A 17,304-nucleotide genomic window follows, 5' to 3' on the forward strand; every position below is an offset into this window, starting at 1 on the left:
AGAAAAAGAGGGAAAGAACAGTTTAAACAAAAGTGTAAAAGCAAGATAAGACTGTGGGACCAGAAGGACAGGAATTTAGAAGACTGTTTTGTTTAAAGTTTTAATACTTTTCATACAAAACTTGACAGTACTCATAATTCAGTAGAACTTTCTTTTTCTGATTATTCTCCACTAGCAAGTAAACAAAAATGTTATAAATAGGCACATAGATATGCAAGTAGCTCAAGAGCCAAGTTCTGACAACGACTCTCTTCACTACGTCTGTCATAAGATATTAATTTCCATGGATATAAATTGCATTATGTCTTATGATTGCTTTGCACACACAGTTATTTTGTATTTCTTCTTCATTCAGGGATATCCCTCCAGAGAAGTACTTTGGCAGTTTCACAAAGAAATAGGACAAAACTTGAGGGTTATTCTAAATCTTATAACCACTCCACTTATGGGTAGCTTTGGGCCAGAATTTTTGCCATTCAGAGGCTCTCATTTTAATGATCATTTCATTCTCTTCAGGACAAGTTATAGTTACAAACATTACATGAAACTGCAGGAAGTAGTAGTTGTGCGATAGAACAAAATACAACTTTAGGAAAACTAATTTAAAGTTTGAGCATGTTCCTTACCTCAAAAACATCATAAAACCCAGAGACAAAAACAAAAAACAAACTAAAACCAAACCAAAAACAACCTTGGTGAATATATTCAGGATCTACTAATGTAAGGAAGGGATTAAACCCTTATTTAGGATGGGAGTCTCCAGAACAGTAACTTGTAAGCCAGCATGGTCAGCCACAACCATGCATCTCACCTGGACTGTCAGGGTCTGCCACAGCCCACTGTTCCCACCCAACTGTACAAGTATTTTTCGTTGTCTTCCAGATGATAACTTTATATCTGATATCTGAATCATTATATATGATCCATTAATCTTGTCACATTGCTTGTTCAAATTAACACAAAGAAAATACTTCATATTAATTTATGCATTATAAGAGGTTCTTTGTCAAATAACAAAGCAGAACTTCTTGCCCATAAAACATCAGAGGTTCAAGGAGCAGGCACTTCTACTTTTCACTCCCTACATAAGAACTGTCAGCACTCGGATCTGCTTATTGATTTCAGCAATAAAGAAGATTAAGTACTAAGTTTGTTCTGGGTCATTTCAGTCCACTAAGACAAATTCTGATTGCCCACCAGGCTACAAAGCTGTGTTGACAAATCACACACCCGAAGGTATAAAAGTATTCATCTTAAGGAAATGCGGAATTAGGCCCATACAACCAAACCTCTGTAAATTATGTCTTGACAAAATGACTTTTAGGACTGAATTGTACACACTCCTAGATTTTTAACCTTCTCTGAGGATGGCAAGTTTCTTTTCACATTCACATTTTCCTCCTCTGTGGAGACTGTGCTTAAAAAGAAAATATATTCATAGGGTAAGAGAATTCCATGCGCAAGTCATTAGCGTGTGGGAGGCAGAGGAAAATGGAAAATAACATGCAGCCAGGCCAAAAAAAATTATCTGCTTTCAGAGGCAAAATTTGGTAGTAAGAAGTTAATTCGGCTTTAAGTTTCTCTTTTCTTTCCTGGTTGAATATGAGAGCAAACTTAAATATTGACGTGTAAAGTCAGATTACTGCATAAATTTGCAGTGTGTTTGCACTCTTATTCTGACTTCATTTCATATTTACATTCTCCTACTATTTCTAACTATGCATGATCCCAAATTACTACAGAGTGCAAATCAATAATTACAATACTTTTAAGCTCTGTTGCACCCTTCTCTGAGTGACCATAAAGCTCTCCAGAATTGGTTTGACAACATGGCTCTGTTTTGTTTTGACCTCTGAAGGTTTACTAAAGTTTACTGAAAGGTGCTCTATGGTTTCTGCACTGCTAGTTTCTGCACTGCATTAGCACTGCTAGGAGTTGCACCTGTATGCAATTCATTTGCAGCTTCCCCGTCTTCCTCCCCTCCTAGAAGCTCTGCTTAAACTCCAACTTCTCTACAAAAAAGTTAAAAAAAAAAAAAAAAAAAAAGAGTTTCTACAGCCATACATGGGAATTTCTGACAAAAAAAAATACATATATATCAAGAGAAAAGACTAGTGTGAGAATTTTAAAAAGGCAACTTCCTAATGGCATTCATGCATCCACCTCCTTCAGATTTAGGCTGCTCATGGTGTGCAGCATGCAGGCATTCAGAGAGCTTAAGGGCATGTGTTAATCTTGCTGCTGTTAAATGGAGTTACACATGTACAGAAAGGGGAGAACAGATCCCTTACTGTTTTTCATTTTTTGGATGTGGAGAGTTATATTTCATGGGGGATGAAAAACAAATAAATTTTACTTCAGGAACCCTTCTGTTTTACTTGCACTATCACTAGTTTTGGCTGCCTAGTATACTACAGAAAAAAAAAATGATTAAACGGGAGAATACGCAACTCCTTGCCTGAAATGTGAGACAAATATATGACAAGGCTACTTTCATTGTTCTCTAAAAATATCAGCTTATGTTAATGCCAAGTATGAAAAAAATTACCTTACACACGCCTGATATCTGGGCAGCTCCAAGTCACTGGAGCCCCCTCATTCCCTTGGCACATGGAGAGCCTCCAGTTTGATGGAAGCTCACTTCCCTTCAACTCCTTCCTCTGCTCCCCAAAGGCTACATTATCTGCTACAGTTCAGCTTAGAAATTCTTTCCCTGCTACAATTGTGCAATAGTTATGGACCAACAATCAGCTTTTCTCTTTTCCACCTCCACACAAGGGTAACTTATTTCCTTTGCACTCACATAAGCTGTGCTTTGGAAGGTCCACCACTCCAGACCTCTGAACAAGATTCATAACTGTGCTCCTTTCTCTACCAGAGAGAAAAGAGCGCTGCCTCTTTGCAGAATAAAGGGTTCCTACTTTTTTTCCTGTTATCGTTGCCTACCTTTTTATTGATGTGCAGCCCTTTCTGTTCAATGTAAACTGTAATGGAAATGAAAAGCAGGACAACGTTCTATGTGTTCAGTTTTGGAAGCTTTGTATAAAGTCTCATGGAACTTATAGTTACTTTACAACAGATAAAGCACTGACTGAAAACCTGTATGAGATGAACTGGTAGGCTATACTATGAGTAGATCGTCTAATATTTTCCTTTAAGAAGGATTCTTGTGATTTTTCCTCAGCAGCTCAAATTAAACTGTTTCAAGGAGGCTTCTGAAATTAGGACAGAGAAGTGTCCTCTCTTTATCTCATGATATTCCACTCAGGGAGGCTGGGACACACAGCCAGGGCTCTCTGGTCCCTCTCTGGTCCTACTCAGCCTCCCAGGACACAAGACAGGATTCCACCCTGTTTTTTTCCATGGTTGAGAAAGTGGTGAAGGAAGAAGTGTGGAGCCCCTCAGCAACCGCCACCCCATGAGATGGGGCAGTGTCACCCCACAGTGGCACAGGACAGGACAGCTACAGCAAGTAGCACAGTGAGCCATCACCATGCAGGGGGACACTCCAAATGCATCCCTGGCAGTACAACCCCTATGACACCAAGTGAAATTCAGGTTTTGTTAATTATTTGCACATGATGCAAATCTTTGTTGCAAAAGAGTAAGGCAAAGTTTTAGCTTAAAAACTTACACTGAGATGAAAGACTGTTTCATTAAATTTTTTTATGTAGCAGGAACATGTAAGCAACTGAGATCAAGCAGAAATATTTATTTGATTATCATTATTTTATCTTTGTTGGTCTGTGACCCCGGTCAGCAAACTTTGTTTAAGGAAGTCTGAGTGAACAGGGTCTGTTTCCTATAAACTCATCTCACATCTTCCTGGTCTGGCTTACATTCAGCTCTTTCAGTAACTCCATACCAAGCTCTGAGACAGAATGTTGTTTACAAATACTTTGAGATAAAACATAACCCTCTAGGTCTTCGCTCAGCTAGTTATTTTAAAATATCTTCTGTTTTAGAATTTACAGGCCTTCCCTCTCTTATTTCCTGGATACATACCACTCACTGGATTTCACTGAAGCGGGGGCTCACCTTGTCTGCAGTTGCTAAATAAACAGGCTTTGTGGTGCATTTGTGTAGATCATTCTAAACTGATTTCCTGGAATATAAATATAAGGAATATTTGTTGCAGGACATCCATCTAGTGAATACCTGATGCAATTCCCTTAATTTCTTTTAAACATAGAAGATAATCATGTAGCTGCAAAAATTTAAAGTATTGAAAGTAAATAATATTAAAAGGCTACGACTATTTTAACAGCTTTTTTTTTCCAGAAAGTATGTGATGGTACTTTATATATATGTGTGTGTGTGTGTGTGTGTATGTATATTTTAAAGCTGAAGAAGACTTACTATACTAAGATAAACAGGAATATTAAAACTGACTTTGCTACACTGCATATTACTTTTAAAGGATTCAAATCAATTCAATATATGTATATTGAATATATATATTGAATATAGAGAAAGTATAGCTTATTAGACAGTGTCCACCTAAAGTTTTCCCCTTCTGCCTGTTTTTTCAAAACAAAAACTACTGAAAGTGTCAAAAATAAAAATTCTAATCTACCTTTTTCCTTATATTTTCTCTGTTAATGTATTTTTATGCTGAAAAAATAATATTAATAATAATATATTATATTAATGTTATTTAAATAATACGCAGCTATGTTGCATACATAACATTTAGGACCATAGCCTATCTGACAAACCCTAAAGAATCTGCTGTCACCTGTGAGATAACTGATATGAATTCTGCTAAGTTTGTCTTGACAAGAATTATCCAAATGGAAATCTTTAAGTGACTTAGTACTCTTAATACATTTGCATACGAAGCCACGAAGCCAGACAGATAGGGATTTTCTGATGTAGTTATAATACAATGTTAGGTGCATAAGAACTGAAGGATACATTGCATTATTTTGGATTACTACAAGCCATTGGCTAAGTTTTCAGTGATACTTATGTCCCATAACAAGAGCCAATCCTAAAAGATTTCTTTTGAGAAAGAAGGAATAACAGATGAAGAGAGAATGAATAACAGTTATGGGCAACATACAGCCATTTTATTTTACAAAACAAACCAAAACATTCTAGCATATGAAACAAGTATTTTCTTGAGTTAGTCTTGTTCCTCACTTTGTGACAAAATACTTGAAAAGAAAATAACATGCAATACTAAAAAGAAAAATCACAAAACACTCTCAAAGACTAATATTGGAATGATATTGAATTGTGCCTTTAATATACACCAGATCAATGCCCTGCAGTGGACAGTGTGGCTTTAGCATTGCCATTTATTACAGAGGTATGATCTAAGTGCAATATACAATAATTTCTACCAGCACATAATATAGGGTTTTAAAAATAGACTGTTTCAATGCACCACCAATTGCTAGCCAGCAATAAATCAAGTAGGAAAAAAAAAGTCAACAGATCACAACCCTCAGATGAAAAGCTAACAACCCACAGAGATAAGTCTGAGGAACTGGCTTGGGTTGAAACATCAGTCGGAAGAGTTTTCAGGACAAGAAAACAAAGAGATCAGGAATAAAATGGTTGAACTGAATAACAATACTCAAATAAAAAATCACTTGTAAACTTAAAAAAAAAAAAAAAAAAAAAAAAAAAAGGAACAAAAAATGTTGCATAACTCTGATAGTTACCCACTACATACATGGGAATTGGAGGGGGACAGTTATGATGATTGCAAGCCAGAGGGGGGAAAAACTGGGGAATTGCACGATGGATATGCTTTTAAGTAATGAAAAGTGTGTTTGTAGTTGGAGATGAGTTTTACATGAGCAGAGGCAGAGGGGATCCTGACCAGGGCTCAAGTGTGAGAAGTACAGCTTTTTGGGAGCAAGAAACACTCTTGCACTATTCTCACTGATCATGAAGAAGGAGGAGAAGCAGAGGGACTTCTGGTCCAGACATGTCCATCTCAAAGCCTCGTGGATTGTATCTCCTCAAAACAAGAAAGCTAGAGGAACAGGAAGAGTTGCGCAGCAAACAGCTTTGAGGTGCTGGAGCAATGCAGGAGAGTACCAAAAGCTGGTTTCAAAATCAAGTTAAATCAAATCCACTTGGTCCTGAACTATATACTTACAAGTCTGATCTCTGTACACAAAATTGGCTGAATAAGGAGGGAAACAATCAATAGATTCGTAATTTTGAATATTACAACCTGTGTTGTTTAGTTTATTCAGAAGGAGAAAACAAATTAAATGGCAAAGTTAGTGACACAGCAGCATTTATTCAGAAAATTGACAGAAGAATTACAGAGGGACCCAACAGTGAGCAGTTAGGAAATGAAGTGGTGTATGAAATTTCCTGTCAATAAATAACTCCAATTATAAATGCATAATAATAACCTCTATGTTATCTGCTACCAATCAAAATAAAAGATCTAAGAAAGGCTGTGGCTAATAATCTGGAATGGAATCACAAAGTTTAGTTAAAATTAGAAAGTACGTAGCACAGTAGGAAAAACAGAGACTGAGCATAAAGTTACAAAATGATGTTTTCATCTCAGAGAGAAATAAAGCAGGAAAAGGTGTAGCAAAAAACAATAAAGAGGATGAAAAATATGGTATGGCTTCTGTTTGAGGGGCCATGAAACAGACATAAGATTTTCCGCCTGTGAAAGAGAGAATTTAGAGCCATATGAGACATCAACAGTATAATGGAGAATATTCACCTTGCCCTTGCTGCAGGAATTTGCAGGAGATCAATGTAGAAATAGCAAGCAAAAGTATCAAACCAGATTTATTTTTTGCTTTGGCACATAAAGAAATAGAAGTTATAATGAATAGTAAATATAAATTATACACTGCAAAATGTTCATGATTTCTAATTGAAATAAAAACACGCAAAAAAATTAATCAAGTGATGTACCTGTACATTTATGACTTGATAAGGATTTCCTCTCTCCAGTAGCGATCAGTTTCATTATCCTTTTAACAAATGAATTTTTGCTTTCCTTTATAGATTCTGACATGTCAGATATACTCATTAGTTTAATGTCTATGAAAACATATAATACTTTTAAGTCTGATTAAATCCATTCCGTAAATATCATTTAACATATTACAGAATATTGTAGTACAATCCAGCAGTATTATAAGAACTCAATATAGTAGATGCCTTAAATTACATCAGGAGGTTGGCAAGTTTTTCATTCAAACACATCTGAAGGCTCATTTGTTTAGTGCAAGTATTATTGGTTCTTAAGATATGAACCTTAAGATATGAACCCAAAATTTGTCAGATGCCTTTATTTACTGTTAGATAACAAAACAGTGTTGAGTTACTTTTCTTTCTGTTGCCCCACAAAGAGGAGCTGCATTACCAGTGCTCATCATCATACAAAGAGGGCTTTTACTTGTAGCCAACATGTGATTACACTGGGGTTTAGCTTGGTTGCATTTGTATTTGGTACATTTCCAGCACTGAGTCTCAGATCAGCTGAGCTTCTTCCTCAAGGATGAGAAAGGGGAAATGACAGGATCCAAGCTGATCCACAGTTATCCACACTTTCTTAAGATCTATATTATTTACACCCAATATAATTATCAAATGAAAACAAATTTAAACGGCAATTAAAAATACCCAAAATTGTAGTTTTGTGCTATTTGACACTGATGAACAGTCAAGACAAAGATGAAAGAATATTAAGTATTTATTGTGTAATTATTCTAATTCATATTAATGGTGTTTTAATATATTTCAATATATTTAATGATCAGCATTAAATTCTTATTAACTATTATGATAATTGAATGTTCCTCATCACCTTATTTCAGAGTGAAAACAGCCATCAAATTTATAACTGTCCACTAGAAAAATAAAATTTTAACATAATTCCATTTTCAGAAGTGAGGCCTCCTATAAGAAAATCTTGGTTTTGTGCTTTCATGTCTGCCCTATAATCCTCTCCCCAAATTCTTTCTGCTATCTTCTTCTATCTTCTGCTCCCCTTGGAGAGCAGAAGAAAAACACATCATTGGCAGATTCCTTAACACCTCCATTCATGCTTCTCTTGGCAAGAATCAAATTGACAAGACAACAAGACAGTGTAAAAAAAAAAAATAAAAAAAAATCTTCTGGTCCTGAATTAGGATAATTTTTTCCCACCCACACCTACTTTTTTTTTTTTTTTTTTTTTTAGGATGGAAGAAATGCCATTTTCTAGCCAGCTCTAGGTAAATAATAATAATAATAATAATAATAATAATAATAATTTTCTAGCTACAGGAGGTCCTTTGGAAAACACTACATTAACCAGATTTTATACCTGATGCCTTTTAAATTTAATGTTCTGATAGAGTGCTTCCATATAAAGAAGAGTTGGTAGTGCTCGTTACAGCCATGAACTGAACTATGAATTCCAAGACACTATAGACAATGACTGTTGGAAACCATTGCCCTTACTGAATAGAATAACAGAATCACAGAATGGCTGAGGTTGGAAGGGACCTCTGAAGATCATCTAGTTCAACACCCCTGCGAAGCAGGATCACCTACAGCACATTGCACAGGACGGCATCTAGGTGGGTTTTGAATATCTGCGGAGAAGGAGACTCCACAGGCTCTCTGGGCAACCTGTGCCAGTGCTCTGTCATGCTCAGAGTAAATGCCCTCTCATATGGACCACTAACATGTTTTTATCACAGCTGTGCAAAGGACTATTTTTGTCACTTATACTTCATAAATAAAACATTGAAAATGATTTTCCAGAGAGACCTCAATTCCAAACATTAGCTTGTCTCCCACTTGGATGCTGATAATCCCCTATTCACCACCTGTAGCCTGCCTCCTGTAACTTACTTCTTCCAAGTACATGACTGCAGATTAATCTTTAGCTCACACAGTTTGAAGATTAATTTGGATCTATTTCCTTTACCACCTACCAATCCTCACATGACATGAAAAACCTTTTCAAAAACCTTTAGCTATATATTCAAATGAGCTGAAACTGATTCCAGGTTTATCACTGCCTTCCTGGCAACTTCCATCTCCTGCACACAAGTATTTAACTGAATTGGATTTGGTGGATTTATCTCTCTACATGGAGCCCTTCAAGTGCAGCTTCTATCACGGAGGGTGCAACTCTGAGATCATCTTTTCAGGAAATTCTTCTTATTTTAGTACATTATTGATAGTTTCTACCTCTCTGATAAAACAGTATTATCTGAAGATGTACCATTCAAGCAAAATGAAAAGGGATATTTGGAATTTACCTGCAGGAGGGAAAAAAAGTGTAAAGAATCTAACACTACAACTTTCAGTGTGTTGAGCCTTTCAGAACTGCTCAGAAGTGGAGGCTTCAATGCTCCAGATTGAATCAGTGAATCCAAAGTAAGTCTCCCACGCCCTTAAAGCTGCTTTCTATCTCTGTCCTGCAGAAGAAAATTCAGGACAGGTGAAGAAAACGACTTCATATTTTGTGATGGTCCCAACAAAAATCATCAAACAAACTTGAGGTTGTTGGATGCTCTTTAATAAGCTGCAGTTACACAGCTGTACCAATACAATACCAAGAGCTTTGGCTAGGCAAGTTTCTTGCTGGTTCATCTTGCTTCTTCCATTTTTACTCAGCCCCCCCAAGCAAAGCAACACTCTGTAGTGATCTTCCCTACTGCTATAGATTTTCATCACTTCCTATTATAATGACATTATCTTTTTGAATCTTGACACCAACTCCCCCTTATCCAAATGAAATTTTGGATCCTGATGCAAACTTTACACAAATACAGTTATGTTCAACTTGGATGATTTATTTATGCAGATATGCATCAAATAGTACTTGCAACTGATAAGGTCTAGTACAACAGACTACAAGACTCTCACTGGTAAGACATAGTACCTACCCTGGAAAGCTTACAGCTGATAGAGAGCTAGACGGTGGGAGAAGAATCAGATATTTAGAAGTAAGAGAAGTTGTTTACAGACTTTCCTGAAGTTCAACAGCATTCAATCTAATCTTACTGGAATTTGACACACAACATAATAAAATAAAATAGCAAACAGGAAATATCACAACTCAGAGTAAGAGAAAGGACAGCCTACAAGAAAGTGAAGACTAGAAGTAAAGAATTGATTGTATGTTAAATCAGTTTTAATGTAGATACATAGAGACTAAGGCAGATTTGTGTTCAGCGGCTGATGTACAATATGGCAGATAAAACTCCATGCATTTGTAATTTCAACATAAGAGACTTTCCTCATTCATGAGAAACAAGCAATTATGATAATAATGGATTCAAAATTCTCCACCAAAAACTGCTCTTAAAATAAGCAGTTTCTAAAAGCATCCATAAATACCAATGGTAAATGATGAAATAGAAGAAAATCTTGAGATACAGTCAGCATCCTAATAACATATTCAAATTTAATATCGGTAATCATTTCCAAAATAAAATCATATATGCAATCCTATTTTACACAGGGTTTGCACACGAAAGTTTTATGTACATTTATTTTGGGACATGAATTTTATATATACATACATGCAAGTATACACGTACACACACGTATATATAAATGCACATACACACAGAAACATGCATACCTTTATATACCTGTATATACAGAGAAGTTTAAAGACCTTCCTAAGTAGGTCTTATCTTTGGAGATATTCAAAACTCAAGTGGACAAGGCAACCTGATGCAGTTGACTCTCCTTTGAGTGAGGAGTAGGACCAGAGATCTCCAGAAGTTCCTCCCAATCTACCTGATATTAGGAAGATCAAGATCTAGCTCTTCTGGCTATGCTATTTCAATTGCCCTTATTCCATTTTTGTCTTTTCCCTTTTTCTTTTGTAGAAGAACAGAACGCTGATATTACAATTTTTTTTTTTTTTTTTATCCCCCAGACAAACAAACAACAGAAAATGGAACCAGATGACTAAAAGAAAAAAGGCAAATGTTCTAAAACATATCTCCTATCAGAGAAAAGAGAAAAATGTTCCTAAGTTCTCTTCCTGCTTCTGCTACTGCCCTCCACAGGGAAGCTTTATATTGAAGATACTTTTCAGCAACAAATTTCATTCTAAGAACAACAGAAAATTATGTTAGAAAATTCAGCATAACACTTCTAACAGTTGAAAAGTTAGATGAAGAAGGCAAAATGGATATTCCTTCTATTTTTCCCACCACATTAAAGAATAGCTTAAAAACAGATTTTAAGCTCAGCAGTTCACAAGAATTACTTTGTCTTGCCTATTCAAAAATTGTCTACCAAACTAATTATGTTTTTCATTTACTTTTGGAAGGAATTACAATTTGTCAATCACAATGATCTTCATGAATTAGACCCAAATATCATAACTAATTTTGTTCACGTGCTCTGATTACAGAATTTAACTTGGAGTTCAACAGGAACCTTGGTTCTAAAGAATTTGCAGGGATATAAGTTTATAGCAAAGCAGAGCTCTTGGAATTGTTTCTATTATAAAAATGTGGTCACTTGCATTAGTTTTCTTCAAGGCTGCAGATGTTAATTCATGTGCTTAATTGTTCAAAGGAGTCATCTATAACTATTTTGGCCGTATGTGTGTTTCAAGTTAAGAATATTAACATTTCTGAAGGAAGAGTAGGTCAAAAACTTTGGATGCCTAGTGTGAGATTGTATCCTATGCATCCATGTTCATTATTGCTATATATAATATAGAGGGTTTTTTTGACAATTTTATTTTTTAAACAATAATATCTAAGAAAATAGTATAGCGAAACACAGAATTTAGAATAAGTAGAACCAGGAATAATAGTGATTTTTCTCCAGGACTTTTCTATAAACCTTCTAAACGAAAAAGTAGGATATCTATCTGTTTTACATTTTCTTATGGAAAATATTCTCTGGGTTTTATTCTGTTGTCTACCTTATAGTTCAACTGTCTCATGTGTCAGGTACCTTTATTTGCAAGTGAAGTCAAACAATGTCTTTATACCCTTTAAAACCCAGAAGAAGATACTGCAGAAGGTAGATACTGAAGATATCCTTGGTGTGGATAGTTATTTTTATCATTTGATATTTTATCCTGTTTAACTACAGTCCTGGCTAATATTCAGTATATATATGCAGACTTGTAGGGGCAAGTATGGAAATAGAATGCATTAAAAGGCACTAATGCCAAATCACTTGGGACATCAAAGTTCCAGCATAAATTTCTTGGGAGTGACACGGACGCTCAGCCGGTCAGATTCTTTTCTGAACTTCTTAGTCCCACCACCTACCTACCACAGCTCTCCCAGCCCAGGGCAAAGAACTGCAGAAGGCTGTGCATAAGCAACAGTGACTGCTACTCTGAAATTCACCCCAGGATATACCCAGGAGTAACTTGCTGCCTGCCAGCTTTTCTCTATTATCTTCAGACCCATGCTCTTCACAGTCCAGAGCTTCTGACCACCATGAACAGCTTTCTTCTGTCCGAATGGGTTGGGCAGTAAAGCATACATTCTCAATCTAATGCAGAAGAGATATTGGACCTTCCCTTCCTTTCAGACCACAAAATAGTTTACCCACTCACCAACTGCTTTGAAACAATACTCAGTAAAAATGCAATTAAAAATTCATGAAATTCTCTCCAATGTATACGAACAGATGATTTCTGTTTCATTACCAAACTGGCCAATAACTATATGGAATCTTAATAATGCACAGAAGCAAGAAAGAACCTCTTACATTACTTATAAATAATAGCTGTAATAGCTGTCCCTTAGATTGTCAGAATGACAAAGGGCTGCCCTGAAAAAATGCTTGATGTCTGTAACAATTTAATAATTAAAAAACTACCTCACATAAAATAGCCATAGCTCTATTCACACAGTTAAAAGTGCTATCCCGAATTTCCCCCTAAACATTTCAGCAGCAGATTCTTGTAACTTTTAACTAGGTTAAGGAAGGCTGAGTAAATTCATACATCTTCACCAAAAGTTATGCAGTCAGCTGAAGTTCAGTGAATCTTGCTTTCCCTCATCTAAATGCTAGCGCAGCACACTGCAAACTGTATATCTAATTAAAGGCTACTAAAAATAACTTACTTTAGCAAACACCAAGAAGGTTACCTTGAAATTGCACGTTTAGAGTGTACATATGACTGTATTATCAGTTATGCCATAAACTTCATCTAGGACTAAGAAAAAGCTAGAGACTGAGACCCGCAGAGGTGTAACAGATATATTTCTACCTAGAACTCAACTTCATTACTGCTGGAGGGGAGGGGAGGGGAGGGAAGGTGGGGGAGGAGAGGGGGACACAAAACATAGCCCTAAACGCCCTCCCTGTTGGCAAATGAGGTGAAAAAAGATATTATTCACACTTCTAGCTTTCCTATTTAATGTCTATTAAAAATACGCAAGCAAGACTATGCAGCTCTATTTATATGAATGAAAATAAACAAAGTTCAGAATATCAAGCATACTTTTAAAAGATTAAGTAAAACGCACAAGATTTTGTTATAGATCTGGCACATTTTGATAAACAGAATTGGCACAGAGCCTACAAATAAATGTACATTTGTAATGATTATTATTTTATTTACCTCTAATTTTAGTGCTGAGATCCTGAACGCTGAAAGATCCAGTGCTGGATGCTGTTTGTTTCTCTGCTGTTTTTTCTTTTCTTTCTATTATTATTTTCTAAATGTTTGTATTTTGTGCTATTGTAAAGTATAGGAAGATTCCAAGACAGCCATACCTAGATGAAGAAAATGCAGAGCTCGGACATGAACTCCCTGAAGTCTTTGGTAAAAAAGCAAAAATAAAAATAAAAATAAAAATGTAAAAAAAAAAAAATGGAGCAAAACCCCAACAAACAAAAGAGCCCAGTCCCAGTTAGCTCCTGCTAGCATAAAAGTTCAGATTTCGCTACTGAGATCATTGCTCTATTCTAAGCAGTTTTGCTCAATGTGTGATTCTAACAAAAACACCCTCTGCAGCTGGAGGGAGCCTTAGCTAAGCACGAGCCTGTCAAGCTTTTCCCAGTGACTTCTGTCTACTAAATTCAGACTGATGTTTTGTAAAAGGGGCCTCAACAACCAGGCCCAGATTGCCTGAAAAGTATTTCCTGCCTTTGAGAGAGAGGGAGAAAGACAGAGAGAGAGAGAGAGAGAGAGAGAGAGCGCGTGTGTGCGTGCATGAGGCAGAGAAAGGGAGAGAGCGTGCAGAGAGGGGGGAAAGGGAAAAAGCCAGCCAGCCTGAGCATTTCAAGACATTCAGCTTAACACACTGCTGAGGTATTTCTGTCAAACTGGAAGGTCTGTGCTACAGTTACATAATGCAAACATGTTTTTAAACCCGCCCTGTTCTCTTTTCCTTAGAACAATATAAATTTCATATGTCTCCAGCGTACGTGCAAAGACAACAGTCATCCAGAGCAACAGAAGAACGGCTGTGAGATGCCTGATCTTTGGCACCAGGTAGTAGGGAGCAGGCAGAGAGCAACCCGATTTAAATTCAACTAACACATCACATTTACAAAGGGTCTAGCGTTAGTCTGACCAGCAACTACGCACAGTTCGGTGATACCACGTACACGTGTATGCTAAAATTATATCCCTACTCAAGAGAATTAGCAGGATCTGAGAAAATGAATGTTACAATTTAAGCGCACGCATAGAGCAGGCAATGGTATATGTTGCTTTACCTCTTCTGAGAATCCTCCAGAGTCACACAAATCCAGCTCTGCGAAAGCAAAAGGACAGACTCCATCTTGATCATATTAGTATTTTGCTGACATAAAACACTTGTAACTACTTCGTTCCAGTTTGACAGGGTGCCTGAATCACGTCTCCAGAGAAACCTACAGCATCTACATCCTTTGCTCTATGCAAATTTAGTGAATATCATCTGTTTATCTTTTCTGCTTTCTTCTGCCTCCTCTGAATGACTTCCTCTTAGCTGTTCCAGCCTGAGAACTTGGATTACCATTTGGTTTTGATTAAAACCAGATGGACAGCTCTGTAGAAGTTTGAGTAAGCTAATGGAAATGACTAGTATGGCTTTAATTAGGGTATCAATTAGTAATAAATGCTAGTTATTCATATAACAAATGCTACTAATAAAAACACAAAAACTACATGTTTGGTCACAGGTCTCATATTTAGGTGAAATAATTTATTCACATTTAATTTAATTCAGCATGAATCATAACGGTAATTACCAGGTATGTTTTCCAAACCACAGGCTGAAGCCAACAGTTTTTTTCCCTCTTCTTGAATAAAAGAAGTGATGTTGATAAGTTTAGTTGTCTTCCCAGGTGGGTTGGTCACGCATCATTTACCCTCTGGCAACTTCTTCAGCTGTTGCAAACCTTCTTTATTAATTATCACTCTGATTAATTGATTTTACCATTACTGATTGTATTATTGATTGGCATCTTTGGCCTTTGACTTTGAGAGGAGGCTAGAGATGCAGCAGTAAGACATCACATAACCTACACAAAATAGTGCCTCAGCATATAGTGACCAGAAAGTCTCTGCTCAGGAGGCCTGTCACAACTGGGACAGGATATTTATACTGAAAGGAGATAGGAAGCCTTCATAATTACTAACTGTGGATATATGATCTTTCTACCAGCCTCCTACAACTGCCTTTTAACTGTTTATATAATGCCTTCAACTAGCTGAAGCAAGTCTTCTGGAGTGCATTTCTTCAGTTAAAGAAAAGCCAGCTCTGTAAGGCTGATTCTGGCTCTTGCTAATACAGCCATATCTGGAGCTAATTTGTTAAGTTTCAGTTCCTCAGCATGTGGAACTTTGTGCTAAAGTCTCCTAAATTTGCCGAAGGTTGTCTTCATTTTCATCCATGTAATTTTATATATGCATTTTTCAGCCTTAAAATTACAGTATTAACTTTAAAAGTTAGTTGCAAAATTATGCAGGCCTGAATGGAAGTGGGTTTGAATTTTTTTATCAGTAGCTTTAAATGTATGTGCGTAGTGGAGGTAGAAAGCCTTAAGTGAAATGACTTACCAGCCTAACCTCTGCATCTTCAAAGACAGAAGACTTTGAAGCCCATGCAAGGAAATGGCATATGTAGTAGTAAATTTGGATGGTAAACAGTCAGAAGTGCAGCTAAAGGTAAATAACTTTGCAGAATGATTTTTAGATATATTTGGTTGGGAATCCACATGCAAAACTTTTACTGCAATCTAAATTGCGATTTATACTATTTTCCTGAAAGATTTCCAGTTTGGAATTCAGTGAATAAATTACAGGCTGTGAAGGGACACATTTTGCTTGCAATTATGCAGTTGCACAAACTACACAATTACGAAATTTGTTTTTATGGGAATCAAAATAAAAACAAAAAGCTGTTAGTTTCCTTACAGTTAAAAGTTCCTAAGAATGTTTTTTTAGACAATACCAAAAAAAAAAAAAAAAAAAAGTGATGCGAAATTGTAACACGCTGTTCCAAAACAATAAACACAGTTCAGGACAAAATTTTATTTTTTAAAACTAGTTATTTTTCTTCAGCTAAAGTTCACATAACACTGATCATCGGTAAACTTTAATTTAAAAAATATTTTTATTTATTTATTTTTAAGAAGCTGGTCACAAGAAGGGACAGAATAAAAATGAGTGAGGACATATTTATAGATTATGAAATTATTAGAACATGGTCTGCTCTGTGAAACAGTTTAATAAAGCTTGATTTTATTCCAGCACCTGCTGAATAACTAAACCAGAGAAAAGAGGGACATCATAGATGATGTCTGTCCATTTCCTATCTATCTGAGAAACCTAGGGATGCACTGTTTCCTATGTACCTTTTCCTGCTTTTACATCTACAAAAAGGAGGAGAATAACCAGAATACAAATGATTGATTAAAGCTGCTTTGATAGATCTTCATAATGATAACAATAAAAAGCATATAGCAATATTTTATGGCGAAAAAGGAGAAGAAAGAACATGAGAAGTCAGAACAGCTAAGTTTGAACATTTTAATAATTCTGTTGGGTCTTGGACAACCAATAGAACTAAAAAAAAGTTGACAGGAATGAGAAACAAGGTAAGTCTAATGGGACGCAATCTAATAATACTTTATATGCAGTGGTAAAATTGCAGTCAGCCTAGGAACATCAAAATTCTAGAATTTAGTTCCTCGCTATGCCCAAACTTACATCAAACACAAAGGTAACTTTTTTGTTGTTGTTACCTCTGTAGCTCAGAAAAGCATATGGCTCAAAGCTAGGCCATGTAAATCAGGTCTTCAGACAAGTCTAATTTCAATTTATGTAATGTTAGATAATGAATTCTAATATCCTAACTAGGTTATATATCTATGTATTTCTAA

At 36.1% G+C, this 17,304-nt stretch overlaps 1 protein-coding gene across 3 annotated transcripts in view; it reads right to left on the reverse strand.

Annotated features, from left to right (window-relative positions):
• Nucleotides 1-17,304, reverse strand: part of DLC1 (DLC1 Rho GTPase activating protein) — a 278,334-nt gene that overhangs the window by 210,607 nt on the left and 50,423 nt on the right. The window contains exon 1 of one of the 3 annotated variants that reach the window (XM_084519049.1): nucleotides 14,653-14,806. The exons of 1 other annotated variant lie outside the window; for it this stretch is intronic. The gene's annotated coding sequence lies outside the window, so the exon portion shown is untranslated. Of the gene's footprint in view, nucleotides 1-13,549; nucleotides 14,023-14,652; nucleotides 14,807-17,304 lie in introns of those variants that run through there. One more of the 3 variants, XM_084519048.1, reaches the window with a different exon arrangement.

This window comes from Aythya ferina (genome assembly GCF_964211825.1).
Source record: "Aythya ferina genome assembly, chromosome: 4".
Lineage (NCBI taxonomy): Eukaryota > Metazoa > Chordata > Aves > Anseriformes > Anatidae > Aythya > Aythya ferina.